The sequence below is a fragment of the Xenopus laevis genome, chromosome 3S (assembly GCF_017654675.1).
Source record: "Xenopus laevis strain J_2021 chromosome 3S, Xenopus_laevis_v10.1, whole genome shotgun sequence".
NCBI classification, from domain to species: domain Eukaryota; kingdom Metazoa; phylum Chordata; class Amphibia; order Anura; family Pipidae; genus Xenopus; species Xenopus laevis.
Genome location: NC_054376.1, coordinates 45,923,331 through 45,940,112, shown reverse-complemented (window position 1 = coordinate 45,940,112; position 16,782 = coordinate 45,923,331). Strand labels below are relative to the sequence as shown.

Below are 16,782 nucleotides of genomic sequence, written 5' to 3'. Positions count from 1 at the left end.
AGCCAGTCCATAAGTTCGTCAAGCCCTTCAAAATTATGTTAAATGTTACATTTTAGATGCTATGGTGCAGCACCCCACATTTACAGGATTGGCACCTGGATCTTCCAGGGTACAACTGCATGGAGAAAGTAATATTTTGTTAATTAGATATTCCAAAAGCAAATTTAGAAATAAAATTTATAATAAACATTCAGGCTGCCTCCAGCAATAATACACTACAATACAATGTAGATCAGGGGTCCCCAACCTTTTTTACTCGTGAGCCACATTTAAATGTAAAAAGAGTTGGAGAGCAACACAAGCATGAGATGTCAAATAAGGCCTGTGATTGGCTGTTTGGTAGTCCTATATGAACTGGCAGTCTACAGCAGAGTCTGTGTGGCAGTACACCTGTTTTTTATACAACCAAAACTTGCCTCCAAGCCTGGCATTCAAAAATAATCATCTGCTTTGAGGCCACTGGGTGCAACATCCAAGGGGTTGGAGAGCAACATGTTGCTCACGAGCTACTGGTTGGGGACTACTGATGTAGATCATACATGAAATACATGCTTACATTTGTAACTAAACCAACTTGTTCCATTTCTACATACTCCCATGACTGGATAGGCTTCTGAATGGTTAATATGGAACCCTAGTTTCTGGATGTGAAAAACAATCAGCTCATCATTAAAAACAGGCTAATTTCCTACAACACAGCTAAAACCCACCTAATTATGGCAAATGCGATTCTGCAAATACTACAGTGCAAAGTAGTAAAATATCTTATGAATACAGGTATGGAATCGATTATTCGGAAACCCATTATCCACACAGCTCCAAATTATGGGAAGGCCATTTCCAATAGACTTCATTTTAATCAAATACGGAATTCCTTTTTTTTCCAGTAATGATAAAACAGTAGCTTGTAGATTATCTCAACTAAGCTGCATGAATCTATTTTGGTGGCAAAACAATCCTATTGGGTTTATTAAGATTTATATTATTTTTTATCCGAGTTAAGGTATGGAGATCCACATTATGGAAAGGCCCCTTATCAGTAATGGTAGAGGTAGCTGTAGAGGAAATCGCACACCCACGACACCCGTCCAATATGGTAGTACCTGGTGCCCGGTGATGGAGGAATCGGCAAACCTCTAAAGTAGATACGAAAAAGCACACCGGCACACAGGATTTGAAGCTGCAGGGCGAGCCCTTGCAATTTTTTAATGCAGTGCAGGTGCAACGTTTCGGGGTCACGCCCCTTTGTCAAGCATAGTGCAGAGGTGAGACAGACAGGTATATATAGGCATCAAGTTAATTACCATTTGTAAAAAGTGACAGTGCAATCAATAATTAATGATTTAAAAGTAAAGAGTTGTGTTACAAACAATTTTTTAAATATATAGAAAAAAATTTTCTTTTAAAATTTAAGAGAAAAATACAAGAGAAAAATACCATATATTAAAACATAATAAACCAGTAAAGAAATCCGACAAAAAACTGTGTGTAAGTCCATAATCCATATTTGAATTCCAGAAAACAGTCCAAAACAAGTGTCCTTATCAGTAATACCCCAAGTACTAGTCATTCTGAATAACAGGTTCCAAACCTGTGATGAATATTTGTTGCTAAACATACAGTTTACGAAATTCAAGCTATTATAGGTGGCTTTTACTACTGCTAAATGTGAAGTGTCTTAAAAATACCGACCTTATTATCTAAGTTATCTTTCTTCACTATTCAAAACATTGGCACCAGGCATAATTTTTTCTGGCCAGGTGCCAATCATAACCATGACAGCCACACCACTGCCTCTGGAATTGTAGGGATTTCCATAATGTGTCCTGTTACTAAAGGTGTAGTTCAGTAACAGCCTGAGGGGCACACATTTTGGCTCTTCAAACAAATATATATATAAAATATATTCATATACAAATACATACCTGTAATATCTGCAAGGTTGTATGCTTTAAACCAGACAGAAAAACAGATATCCAGAGTAAGGCACCATGTTTTGTAAAAAAAAAATCTCAGCACTTATAGCAGTGTGTTGCCACCCTAATGAGTGACGTTGTTCAGCAGCAGCTGAAGGGCTACAATTTGGATCTTCCTGAACCATTAAAAGTGCAAGGAAGAGGGAAGAGTTGTGGTATGTGAGTCAAAGAGACCAACAATATTCTATAGAATTTTTGTGATCCTTTATTGGTTATATACCAGGAAACGATGAATTAATAACTTGTTTATTTTGTGTTACTGTGTAGCGTCAATCCTGTTTTTTCAGTTTTTATCCCATCCCCCATAAAGTAGTGGAGGGAGGCTTAATGTAAGAGAGAGAGAGAACACACACTAAACACCACAAGAGAAATTATAAAAGGAACTAAATGCAGGAAGAAAATGAAATGAAATAGAGGGGGGTGGCGAAAACACAAAGGAGAGCAAATGAAAAAAAAAGATGGAAAGAAATGAAAAAGAAAGGGATTGTGAACTGTACCCAGATGAATGGTGTGGGGATAAAAGAAAGGTTGCCTGAAAAGAAACAGCCACATAATAAGAAGAAAAAGAGCTCTCCTTCAGAGGCAGTGCCAATCACAAGTACAATGAGGAGGATTCTTTTCTTTTCTCTTCTTTCTACATTCTGCTGTTCCAAAGCCAGGCAAGAAGTTGGGAAACAGGAGAGTGGGGGAACATAAAGTGCTCAGCAATGTAAAGCAAATAAGATATAGGAATACATTGATGGGAAGGAGGGAAATTTTAGAAAACAATGTTATTTTTACACAACTAGATGGGTTTTCTATGCAGAGGCATAGAACATTGATAAGGCCAGGGCTACCAGTTTACTTTCTGACACTGACTAGAACACGGTCCCTATCATGTACATGTCATGTATTAAAACGGGAGGGATTTTACATTAAGACGAGTCTGTGGTCGATAATAAGCCCTGTAGAGTGTGCAGCCTGATTATAGACAAAAGTAACTTATTCATGGTCATAAACATGAAACTAAACTTCATGAATCATACACCTTTGATAAATGCTTTCCACAGAGATGTTTAGTACGGGTATGGGAACTGTTATCCAGAATGCTCAGGACCTGGGGTCTTCCGGATAATGGATCTTTCCGTAATTTGGGTCTTCATGCCTTAAGTCTACTAGCAATTAATTTAAACATGAAATAAACCCAATAGGCTGGTTTTGTTTCCAATAAGGATTAATTATATCTTAGTTGGGATCAAGTACAAGCTACTGTTTTATTATTACAGAGAAAAAGGAAAGCATTTTTAAAAATTTGGACTTTTTGGATAAAATGGAGTCTATGGGAGACAGCCATTCTGTAATTCGGGTTTTGCATAAGGGATCCTATACCTGTAGCTCTACACCATGCACTGACACCAGTCAAAAACAGAGATTTGCTATTTGAGAAACTGCAGTGACAGACACCTTGAAAACAATAGGTATGAGCCAATCCAGTATTTGGTTCTGGATATGAGCAATTACCAGCACCTACTACAGGATTTAAACACTTCCTTAGCCTAACTAAATCCAAACCCTTAAAAAGTCAATCAATGTATGTACAGTTGAAGGAAACATTTTTCCCCATAGAGTGCAATTTTTTAAAATATATTTTTAAATATGCCCACTAACCATTGGGGATTAGATTTGGCCTAATTGTAAATACCTATGCGGTATTTGATAAAATGAGAAAATCATGGAAAACAAATCTAAATTGCAGATGTAAATACCAGGGAAGCCTGCATAGCTGAATAGTTAAAAAGGCTCAGTGGTCATAAATACATCCAAGCCCCAGGTCTATAACAAAGTAGCATTTTTTGTGTGTTTTTTTCTAAAATCATATTTCAACAAGAGCACCTTAGTCTAACAACAACATGTTAATAATCTCTTCTTGTGCCGTTTCCCAAAAGCATAATTCTTCCTTTGCCTCATGCAATGTAATGGCTGCATCTTGCAGAATCAGCTGTTCCTTTGACAAACTTACAAAACTAGTACTGTGTGTAACAACTAATTCCTTATATTCTCTGATGAGAAATATACCGGTACATTTATTTTTATGGCTGCAAAAATAGTTTTGTCATTTGCAATTGCAGTACCACTTCTCACCTTTTGGGCAATAGGTTTATCAGACAGCAACAGGTTAAATACTACCAGTTCTACTTCTTTTACAAATAAAAAACCTGTTTAGACCATGTTTTACTCCATAAAAGAGCATTGCAACACCTTGAAACGTTAGGAGGAAAGCCATGGGCTAGTGCTCCCTCTTTTGATAATTATTGGTATGAAGAATGTCCATGACAATGTCACAAGGCACCGTTAAGTAGGTCTTTCAAGCATTTGTTTGTTAGGGAATCTGCATTGTACAGTGAGCCCTCTGTATGGATATGGATTCCCATGAAGAAGGGAATCTATGAAATGGACAATGTGATCTGAAATGCAGTGAAGAAAGCCCCAGTCAGGAACTTATGTTAGAATCCCAAATAAAAAGCAATTTCATTTGGTAAGGTACATGGCTTATGGTATAATACAAAGCAGATCCTATAAAAATAAATTCAGTATCCTGTCATAATGAACCAGCACACCTCTCCTTCCAGCGAGGTGACTCCTGACTCCATTCCCGGTATCTCATCTGTCAGAAACCTGTGCAAGTGTTCACATCTCTCACTGACAAATGGCCAGAAGACAGTGTCTCCTCTTCCCACCCAAGAATAATGCATTGTTGCCACTGGATCTGTCCTGTAGCTTGGGAGTCTTTATTCTTAGCAGCAGACAGAAGACAGTACCCAAGGTATAAGGTGATACCATTTTAAGAGATAAAAGTCACTAAAATGCTGTCTACATATAATACACAACCTCAAGGCCTTCATATAATTTTTGCGAAGCCAATAATTTCTATTATTTAGGGTTGTCACAATTTAAAAGAAAAAAGTCTTATACTTTTATTTATATAGTAACAACATATTCTGTAGTGGTTTACAGAGACTCTGCATCATTCCCTGCCCAAGAAGAGCTTACAATCTAAGGCCCTATCACTGTTCAAGGTAAACATTATATTCAGAGCAAAAATAAATTCTCTTTACAGCACTGCTGCCCGTTAATGCATGTGACTGATTTACAGGGAGGAATACAACTAAACTTAAAAAAAAAAGAACTTAAAAACTATGTAATATTATGAAATCTCTGACTATGTTAAAGAACACTATAGTATGTACACCACTTATGTTATGCAAAAATATAAATTTGGGGTAGTAGATCCTTCAGGACACCAGTGACTAACCTGCACACATATTTTTACAAAATCCACTTATTATACTTTTAGAAAATTGAGTGAATTTGGTATAAGCTGCTTATAACACAATAAAGCTCCTCCTAATGAGCAGAACTATAGATGAGAAACACCTACAAAAATATTTTATACCACATAACGATTACAACCTGATCCCATTTTGAACATTTGAATATCAATACACTGAGCTGATGCCAGCTGCCACAAATGTTATGCTGACAACAAACGCTCTTATTTGTTGATTTATACACTGAGATTGTAAGCTCTTGGGGGAGTGACCTACCCAAGGTATATAAACAAAGCACAATAAGAATAACACTTTCTGATTTAACATGTATAGTCTGTTGTCATAGACAAAATGTACTGCAAATCTTTTTACTATATAAAACAATGCCTACCCGGGGGCATTGTACAAACACACACATGCTCTTATGAGAATATAAAAAGTTTCAATCCATTTGCGGAGAATGATCCAAAGAAAAATGCCTTGAAGAGATTTCAGCTGCTGAATATTTTATGGGAATAAAAGCAGTATTCATTGTAATATAACATTGCCAGCCAAAAGGTTAAATTCAAATCGTTTTTTAGATTTACAGGCTATAAAGCTTATAAATAGGATCTATAAGTTTTGTTGTTCAATATAGTAGTTTTTCCTTATTATTTAGAGTTATTAGCCTCTAGATGTCATGGACAGCAGCACAAAGCCAAAATTAATCAGCCGGATGATAGATATGTAGATGGATAAAATTCTAATAAGAACAATTACGTGAAATTGTACCCTATTTAAATATACACTGTATTTATAGCTTATCGGCTGTATTTAGGAGAACTAAGCCCTAGAAATGAATATGGTCAAAAATTCCATATTTAATATACTGAAATTATTGCACCAGCCTAAAGTTTCAGCTTCTCTATAGCAAAAATGATCCAGGACTTCTAATTTGTAACAGGGGGTCACCATCTTGGAAAATATCTGCGACACTCACATGCTCAGTGGGCTCTGAGCAGCTGTTGAGAAGCTAAGATTAGGGGTTGACGCAAATTATCAAACAGAAAATGAGATTGGCCTGCAATATAGGCTGATGCTACAAGACGGATTATTCTGATGCACTGGTTTCTGGGCTGCCATGTATTAATTATCTGTATTAATTACTAATAAGCCATATAGTGTGACATTTCTATTCTGTATATACAGTATATCGTGAGTTGGTCCCTAAGCTTAGTAAGTGACAGTAGCACAGAGCATGTGCAGTGAATCAGCCGAAAAGAAGATGGGGAGCTACTGGGGCATCTTTGGAGACACAGACCTTTACTGCTAAATGTTTGTGGTTGCCTTGGGCTGGTACAGAAACCCAAAACATAATGTACAACATTTCTAGCCTACTTCTTTAGTTACCCTTTAGTTCACCATTACAAATGATAAAAGATTGAAAAAGCTTGAAGGAAGGTCCATTAATACCAAGGAGACACAATCAAAGGTGAAGTTCGCCTTCATGTTAACTTGTATTATGTTATAGCATGTCCTTTCTCAGCATCACCTCAACCAGTCTTCACTATTTAAAGTTTTTTTTTTTTTTTTTAATGTCTAATTGTCTTTCTCTTCTGCATCTTTATGACAAATGGGGACACTGACCCCCCATCAGCCAAAAAACTATTGCTCTGTGGGGGCTACAGTTACTTTACTTACCTTTTTATTAAGGTCTTCTCCTGTAAATCACACCATTGCCTGGTTGCTAGGGTAATTTTGAATCTAGCAACCCAATAGCTGCAGAACAAAAAGCTAAACAAGAAAAAAACAAGATATATAGTCTCAAGATATCACAGTCTACATCACATCAAAAGTAAATACAAAGGTGAACTACCCCGTTCTTATAGATATGTAACAAATGCCTCTTGTCTTATGCCAGCAGAGATCTGCAATTAAAGTTTTCAGTACCTACAAATCTTCTAAAATAAAGTAACGTGAAAGGGAAGAATATATGGTGTGCATGTTTCCAGAAAATATGCTTTAAAAAAAAAAAAAAAAAAAATAAGAGAACAGGAAAGATAAATTTAGAACACTGCAAAGTCATCCATCATTGTGTACTCTGATTTCCTTCTTCAAGGAAATGATCATGAAACGAGAAAGATTTTCCTCCTAGATTACCCACATATTCACACACATCTATTACTACCCAGAGCCAAGCAAAGGAGCAAGGCTGAACGTTTCATCTCCCATTTATCCAACAGCAAAGGTACTGTCAGTCTGATCCATGTGAATACTGATAGCACTGAGGAATGATGGGTTCATCTGCATCATACTTACCCCCATATACACCTGTCTAAAATAGGAAAGTAACAGAGAGATGTACCACCATGGGATTTAGCTTTATTTTCGTACAGAAGGATGTAAAGCATCATTGTAGTCTGATTTGTTAAGAACAAAAGTTGTTTTAATTCCTCATCCCCAAAAAGTGAACCCCACCCACACACACAATCCCTGGCGGAAAAAACAGCCAAGATGCCATTAAGTACAAGGTCATGTTCTATATTACAGAGAAAAAGAAAATCATTTAAAAATAAAATGTGAATTTTTTGATGGAAATTGACTCTGTGGCAGATGGCCTTCTGTTAATTCTGAGCTTTCTGGAGATCAGATTTCTGGATAAGTGCTCCCTCAACTGTACAAGATTAATATTTTTATCTGTAGGAATGACTGGGGGGCAGGTAAATTTTTTGATATGCTTTCTCCCTAACAACCATAAATTGCCATAAGTATTAATTTATCCTATTTTTGTCAAAAAGTGACTTGCCTTATTAAATTAAATTGCTGTATATATATATATATATATATATATATATATATATATATATATATATATATATATATATATATATATATATAAAAAGATGAGCTGCTTCCTTTGCGGTCATTTATATAACAAAAGAAAAGAGCTGCTTCCTGTTCTGAAGAACAGGAAGTAAAATAAACAAAGGAGAAATAAATATTTCTATAAACACATCCAACACACATTGACAACAGAAACTGCAGCCTTTAGTAACCATGACATGAACTGGATGTGCCCATGTCATCAAGCTACTGCACAACAGCACATGTACAACATACCTCCCAAGATTTTGGAAATAGAAAGAGGGACAAAAAGATTTGGCGATCGGTGAAAATGTCGATGAAATTTTTGACCACGTAAATTTTTGTAGCCACACCTCCTAATTACGATGTTAATTTTACAAAATTTGGCAAGTGATGAAGGTTTGAACAAATTTCTGTGTTTTTTATGTGTTTTTACAGTTTTGCTAATGAAGGCGAATTGCCCTTTAAGCTGCAAGTCAGTCTCCCCAAGAGAAATACTTATCTTAAATTGTTACTTTTGCTTCTCTGCTTATCTTAAATTGTTACAAATGCTTCTTTGCTGACCTTGAATTGTTACAATTGTTTCTTTGCTTATCTTAAATTGTTATAAAAGTATCTAAGTGCACCTGGTGGCTGTTCTGGGCTCTCTGCCAAAAGCCAAAGAAACTTTGTATTTTTTTCTGGCTTTTCAGTGCAGGAGATCAAAGAGAATGTCGAGACATTTCAATAACTGTGGGCTGAGCTGTCGAAATCCGGACTCTCCAGCGAAAAACTGGACTTTTGGAGGTATGGTATAACAGCAGGCCAAGAATGTTAAAAGTACAGCACTTTGATCCTAAAACTACTGTATATCTTATTGACACCCAACTCCTAGAGATTGCTCCTCCATTGTTCCACTGTTGATGTAAATATTTATGGCAGTTAGCAGTAGGGATGCACCGAATCCACTATTTTGGATTTGGCCGAATCCATCTACCGCACCGAATCCGAATCCTAATTTACATATGCAAAAAGGAAAAAGTGGAAAAAAATTGCTTTGCTTCCTTGTTTTGTAACAAAAAGTCACGTGAAATCCGGCCCTCTGCACAATTTGCATATGCAAATTAGGATTCGGTTCAGCCAGGAACAAGGATTCGGCCAAATCCAAATCCTGCTGAAAAAGGCCGAATCCCGAACCGAATCCTGGATTGGATTGTTAGCAACAATACAGGTTTTTCTTTTAGGCTATGGCCAGATGACTGCAGATCTCAGGCCAAAAATCAGCTCCCCTGCTGCTTCTCCACTCTTGCTGTTCCTGCACCCGTAAGCCTGGGTGCAGGTAGACACGGCAGATTTCTCAGTCTGCAGAGAATACGCAATTGTCGGCATCGTCTGGCGCTAGCCTTAATGGTATTAGGATTTTTGACTGGTATTACATTGGCCAACAGTTCCTTATGTAGCTGTGGCATTTTTGTAAAGGTCTACAGTATACATATACATTTGCATTATCGCTGGTACATTTCCAGTGACAAAGAGAATCAATAAAACCTGGGTTTAATCACTTTGCACCGACTATAGTAGGTAAAGGAGTCATAATCAGTAGAGTAACTAGGTGGGGGTGGGTCCTGGTGCGGGCCGTGCAGCCGGGCCCACCCCCTCGTCCGTGCACATTTATTTTGCGGCTGCAGCGCGCGCGATCTGCTGGGGGTGGGGCCCTGTGGGGGACCCTGGCCCAGTTGCACCCCCTTCTCCCCCCGGTAGTTACGCCACTGGTCATAATGGGGGCAATGCTGGTATGTCACAAATAAATATTACATATATACAGGGCCATGGAGGATCAAGGCCATTCTCAAGGGAATAGTCACTAATGCAAATTAGTTTTGCACCTAGGCCAATACACCACCAATGAAAAGTAAACTCCAAACAATCCAAGCCATAGCCTTCATGATCAATTTAGCACTTTTTCTTAATTTGTCCTTTATAATTAAAAAATCTGCTTTAAATAAACTATATACCTAACTATATTTGGTAGGGATTCACCGAATCCAGGATTCGGTTTAAGATAGGCCAAGATTCAGCCTTTTTCGGATTTGTCAGAATCCAAAAATTCAACTGACTTTTCATCACACAAACAAGGAAGTTAATTTTTTGCAAGCAGCTCGTCCCCCTCCCCACCAGTTTCCTAATTTATATATGCAAATTAGGATTCAGATTCAGTTCGGTATTTAGCTGAATTTTTCACAAAGGACTCGTGATTCATCCGAACCCTAAAATAGTGGATTAGGTGCATCCCTCATATTTTGACATATAAAACAAGGGAACAGCTGGGTTCCTATATCCATATAGTTATTATGTATTTTGACCTTTTAAAACACTTTAATATTTACTATCAGGAAGAGTCATTTTGTGAGTGTATGTAAGTAAAAAAAAGTGTGAAACGCATAAGGCTGTGTACACTTTAAGTGAATAAACTCATCTGATTTCACCATGTCTTCTACGTAGAATTACATAAATGCCAGCTAAAGTTTTTTTGACTTTGACATAACAACCCTTGCTGAAGACCTGGGGCATGTGCATCTGGACCCCATATTATAAGTGAGAAATATTTACCATCCTACATGCATTTCAACCTATGCCTTTTCTCTTTTAAAATGGCAATACTATGCCACATGACAATAGAATTTGCCATAGTCATGCCAAATTTAATTCACAGCCTGCACTTCAGGGGACACGGGCGTTCATTGCACATTGGCAGAGAACCTTTTACAACAGGAAAATAATGCAAAAACGATTGTATTTGAAAGTGGATTTACTAAACTAGTGAAAAAAATGTTATTTAGTGCATTTGATCGCTAATTGCATCCATGTAGACACCAAGTGGGACATGGGTATTCACTTACAAGCCCTTTAATTGCATGTGATTCTACCTTTGTCATGAAATACTGGCTCGCTGGCAACTCTAAATTCAGAACGTGCAGGTGTAATGTACAACCAGGGCCCAGTACTTACTGCCTGCCTTGCACCTTGTTCATATTCAAATTCACAGCCATATCATTTTTATCATCGTAAAAAAATGCCAAAGTCGCATCCACTGATTCAATTTGAATGATATCAATAAAGTTCAATACCACGTGGTGCAACTGTAGGGTATAGTCTCCTTCATAAGTAATCCTTAGTTTATCATAGTTTCATATGCTAAATGTTATAAAGCAGGATTATATAATTAGTGGACTTACAGTATAATGACAACAGCCATCATGCAGACACACACACACTTTGGATATTTCTGCTATAAACTGGACACATAATAGACCCAAACTTCAATTTGTGCACCACAATCCCCAGATTAAACATCTTCACTTTAAAGCATCTCCCAGCCACAGTGGGGAAACACGCACATGCAGGCATCTTTGATTTAAACTACAGTATTCATCACTTTAAAATATGCATCCTTTCCTAGAAGTTTGTCTGCTACGTTGCACAACTTATCCAGGCATGCCTGCCTCTATGGAAGGAGGCAGTATAAATCCAAGAAACACTGAATCATGAAGAAATAAACATATCTGTGACTCTTCAACCACAAGAATATGACGGTTGATAGAATTTTATTTCTAAATGTCACCCCATCCATAAATATCTTGCTGCCATAAAAAAATTGCTGTAGACGTTGCAATAGGGCAGTGGAGCACTAGTGATTCCAAGGCCCTACATTGACAATTTCCAGTGTTTTGTTCTTGCAGCTAATAGTATCTCTCTAGGTAGGAACAAAGTACTCAGTATTGTCCCCCATTCTGTTGTATGGGAACATGTATATAACACCGTCTTATATTGCTGGAGATATACATGCTGTAGTGAGCAGCCATCTTACTTGCTAATGCATATTTCAGAGGCATGGCTGACATTGCTACTGCTAAATAGAGTGCCTTAGCCAAGGCAAGCATAATGGCAGTTCTCACTCAAAAGTAATAAAACGTTCTTCTGTAGACTTCAGAAATGTAGTCCTACATAGACATTATTAAAGTAATGCTGACTCTACAGGTTGTCTTTATCAAAAAGTGAAGTTAGAGGCTGAATTTCACTCTAGAGGACTGTGGTGATCTCGAACTTCACTCTTTGATAAATATACCCCTATATCTTGAGGGTAGCGCTTTGTTTTTTGGATCTTCAGCAGCCAAATCTATAGACCACTCAACACATAGAAGCTGCAGTTGGGTTGCTGCCCTTGATTCCCTATGGGAGTAACCTGACTTGCAGTGCTCTTTGAAGAGTTGTTTCTGTACATTTTGGCAGACCTGTATATATGTATTATCCCAACAGTAGGCAATTCCATAATCACATCTATAGATTATGAATGGTTTGAGGCATAGTGGGAACAAATTTTCCCTGATCCTGTTTACTAGATATCACACCTGCCTTTATTTTGGCAGTCCCTAGTATAACTTTGAATAAAGGTGGCCATAGACTCAAAGATCCGCTCGTTTGGCGACATCGCCAAACAAGCGGATCTTTCCCCGATATGCCACTAACGGCATGGCTATATCGGGGGTAATTCGAACGTTCGGCCGAACGATCGAATTACGATGCGCCAAGGGGCTCAGACGGGCCGGTCGGTTAAAAATCAAACCTTCCAGATCGATATCGTGCCCAGATATCGATCGGGAAGACCCGTCGGAAGCCCCCATACACGGGCAGATAAACTGTCAAATCGGTCCAAACGACTGATATCGGCAGCTTTATCTGCCCGTATATGGCCACCTTAACTAACATGCGGTACCCCATTCCATATGTATAAATTAAGAACAAGCCCTAATTACAATTGCTGTTTTGGAATTCTAACTCCAGAATGCACAGATAACTTCAGTCGCCAGGGAATGCAAACAGATATTGATCAGGGGTCACAGACTAAACATTCATCCCAAAGGCAGTAGGAAGAACAGCATCATGTGTGTTTTGACACTGATCCAATATAGGTATGGAATCTATTGTCCAGAAACACATAACAGGGGGATGTCATTTTCAATATTAATTTATATAAAATACAGGATAGTGTTATATATATTCACATATAGTTTAATCGTCCCAGTGCTCAGCAACCATAAGGAACTCCGCTAAGTCCCCAATCATAGATGATAGTCCAAGAAGTAGAAGCAGCACACGGTTTAGTAAATGCTAAAAAGTGTATTAAAAGAATCACATCATATATGTGATGTTTCTGGCATATCTCATGTGATAAAGGGCATGTGACTTGCCCGAAACATCGCATATACAGTATGATGTGATTCTTTTAATTGACTTTTCAGCATTTACTAAACCGTATGCCGCTTCTGCTTCTTTGACTATTATATATATATATGATGTCTTGATAAAGGTCCTCGTGCAGGACTGAAACATCGACTTACACCATTAAAGCTTTGCTCATAAATTAAGTCCCGTAAGTGCTCTGTGTTATTTATTCAGATAACCTTAGAGTTCCATGTCCTGTATACAAAGTACTTTATAATTGATGGTAACTAAGCTAGCACAACTTCCTGTTGGGTAGGTTTTTGTAATGTTTTATTGTTCTTAGCAGACTTAAGGTATGGTGATTCAAATTACAAAGGACACCATATCAGGAAAATCCCCAGTTCCCAATCATTTCAGATAATGGATCTCATATCTTTAATATAATGTATAAGGGAAAGGTCACACCTGGAGTTTCTGGGAGATTTAGTCGTCTGGTGACTAATCACCTCTTCTTTGGGGCGACTAATTTCCCCAAATAGCTTCCCCCTGTCTTCCGCCTGCTATAATGAAAAAACTGTGGCATGGCACTTGCAGCGCTTTGTTTTCCGAAGTCGCCCGAAGTTGCCTCGTGAGTTCAGAAAACGAAGTGCTGCGAGTGCCATTCCGCAGGAGTTTTTTTTTCATTTTAGCAGGCGGAAGCTGTTCAAGAAGATTAATCGCCCCAAAGAAGAGGGGATTAGTCCTTACCCTAAAAATTTAAAGTAACCCATTTTGTGTGAGAAAAATCACACTTATCAGTTTGCTACGATACAACTGAAAAGATCCTTTAGCAAGGTTATCTTTCCCCTATATAACCATCTTGAGCCAAGGGCCAAACAATCGGATTGCAACAATGGGGATACAGGTTGTCGGATCAAGGACACATCAAAGAGCCACAAAAGGATTTTTAAACCTGCTAAACCGATATCTGGTTTTTGTCCAGATATTGGTCAGGCAGGCCCTATTGTAGGGCCCCACACACAGACATAAAAGCTTCCAACTTGGTCTGAAGGGGCAGAATCAGCCGCTTAGGGTACAACTAAACTAGCGTCTTCAACGCGATTCCGGCCGATCCGACGCAGTGCGCCAAAACGTAGGTGTCAAGTCGGATGCGACAGAAAATAAGGCAAGCTATAGCAATGTCGGATGGTGTTGCAGTGTTCATCCGACGTGACACGATTGTCGGATCCAGACGCAGCGTGCAGTCGTGTCGCATCGGATGAACGCTGCGAGACCATCCTAAATTTGTATTTTTTACCTTATTTTCCGTCGATTTGATGCCTTCGTTTTGGCGCACCATGTCGGATCCACTGGGAATCGTGTTGAAGACGACCTGGTAGTTGTACCCTCAAGTACATGAGGCAACCTATAGTCAGTAAGATCGATTGGTAGGGTTACTGGAAATGTGTTTTCATTTGATGTGTTATCTCAGCCATCATTACAAAGCACAGCACCCCAGTAGCGGCCGATGTGTGAACCGACAGCTCTTTTTTAGGAACAGAAGTATCATAAGTATCCCATTTGATAATTAATGAGTGACTCAACCTTTGAGAGTACACGCTGGTCAGTAACAGGTTAATGGCACAGGGTGAGTAAATAAAGGAGGAGAGGCCAGGCAAAGTAGCAATTTACGGTTTAGTAGGGAAATTGGCCCATTCAGTGTCCGCCACCTCAACCAACACGAGCGAGAAAGTGATTGTAGATATGTCAGTATTATGTGTCACAGAGTATCCCAGAAATAACCTAGCTGTTGCACTACAACTCCCAGAATCCACTGCCAGACAATGACAGGAGGGCTGCACGGTTACCTACCCCTTAAGCTGGCCATAGATGCAAAGATCCGATCGTACGAATCATCGTACGATTGGACTTTCACATCTCCCGACCCGCCACTAACCATTCAGATCAAAGTCTTACCAGTCAGATTAGTTAAAGAACAGATCAGCAATGTTCTGCCCCTGACAGCAATCGTACGATATCTATGTCCAACCAAAGCTAGTGACAGTCTCCCACTGAAAATCGTACGATCGGCAATACACGCAGAGATATTATCGGCAGCCGACAGAAATTTTCTAACCTGTCCAATCGACCAAACGACCGATCTCCGCCGGACGAAAAATGTCGGGACTCTCCACACATGGTCCGAAAATCGTACGAATCCTCGATTCGTACGATCAGATCTTTGCGTCTATGGCCAGCTTTACACTGTGTTCCCAACCACCACAAGCAGAAGCACAGAAGATAGTTCCTCAGTCAGATCAATCATTCATCTCATTGCACACGCCGACTTAAAGCAATATAGTTTCTTCTAAACCAAAGGGGCTGCTAAGAATGGGGGGGTTCATGGGAAATTTTTAATGACTTCAGCAGAAATTCTGCCATGAGAAAGGTTTGCATCCCCGGGCAACCGAACACTCAGTGACGTAGACTTCGATCTTAAGAGCAGTCAGAGTCAGGATAAAGTTTGTCACCACCTAATGAAGCCAGGGGGTGGGGGCAAACTTCCAGTCACAGAATGAATGCGCAAGAAACACGTGCAGTAATGTTTAAGGGGGCAGCTCCCACCTTCACCTTTCTTAGGTTGTCTTTCCCTCTCCCTTTTCTCCTTCTCTCCGTTCTCCTCTCCCTACCCCCTCCAGACGCCATCTCTTCCCTCTATCTCGGTGACACAAGTGAATGTGGAAGTGAAAGAGAAGACTACATGTTAGCGGCCGATACTCCCCCCACCCCTGTGCAAGGCAATGGCCAGGTCCTTCTGCCGAACCTTCCTAGGGGGTGCAGGTACCATCAATGGGGAACACGGGGGGGACCTAAACATTCTGTGTTTTGTGACTGCGCTGCCTACGGAAGGAAAGCAACGGGATAAAAGAAAAAGTGTTACGTACCCTGAAGGTGAAGTGCAGGAGGATCCAGGTCAGGCTGGGAGTAGCGGGGTATTTTGCAGGGTGTAAAAGACAAACACTAGGCAGGCAGTTTATGTTCCACTGAGCTCTCTTGTCTTTCTTTCTCTTTCTTTAGCAGGAAGGAAGATGGGAATGAGGCACGGCTGACGTGAATGGATGCAAAACAGCTCCTCCTAACCTAACCCTGCTTTCTCTGTGTCTGTGTGTGAGAGAGAGAGAGAGGGAAAGAACTGAAAGAGAGAGAGAAAAGCACCACCCAGCAGCCCTCTATCTATCTTTTGTTTTCTCACTTCCTCCCCTCCTCCACCAAGTTTTCTTTCTCTAACCAAAGACTGGGGATTTTTTTTTTCCCTTTGAAACTCTACTTGCCTCATTACAAGCAGAAGCTTTTTTTTCCTATTCTTTCTGTTTTCCTTCCTCCTTTTCTCTTTCCTCTTTTTCAGAGTTTTAATTGCAGCTTTTGTTTTAAAGTTCAGGGTTTTTTTTTATGTAACCTGTTAATTTCTAGTC

The 16,782-nt window shown here is 39.2% G+C and overlaps 1 protein-coding gene across 2 annotated transcripts in view; it reads right to left on the bottom strand.

Annotated features, from left to right (window-relative positions):
• The window catches only part of znf710.S (zinc finger protein 710 S homeolog), a 42,301-nt gene extending 25,781 nt beyond the window's left edge, over positions 1-16,520 (bottom strand). The window contains exons 1-2 of one of the 2 annotated variants that reach the window (XM_041588249.1): positions 16,255-16,520; positions 6,965-7,057 (exon numbers count right to left, since the gene is read on the bottom strand). The gene's annotated coding sequence lies outside the window, so the exon portion shown is untranslated. The remainder of the gene's footprint in view (positions 1-6,964; positions 7,058-16,254) is intronic. The other variant, XM_018255342.2, reaches the window with a different exon arrangement.
• Between the last annotated feature and the right edge of the window lie 262 nt (positions 16,521-16,782).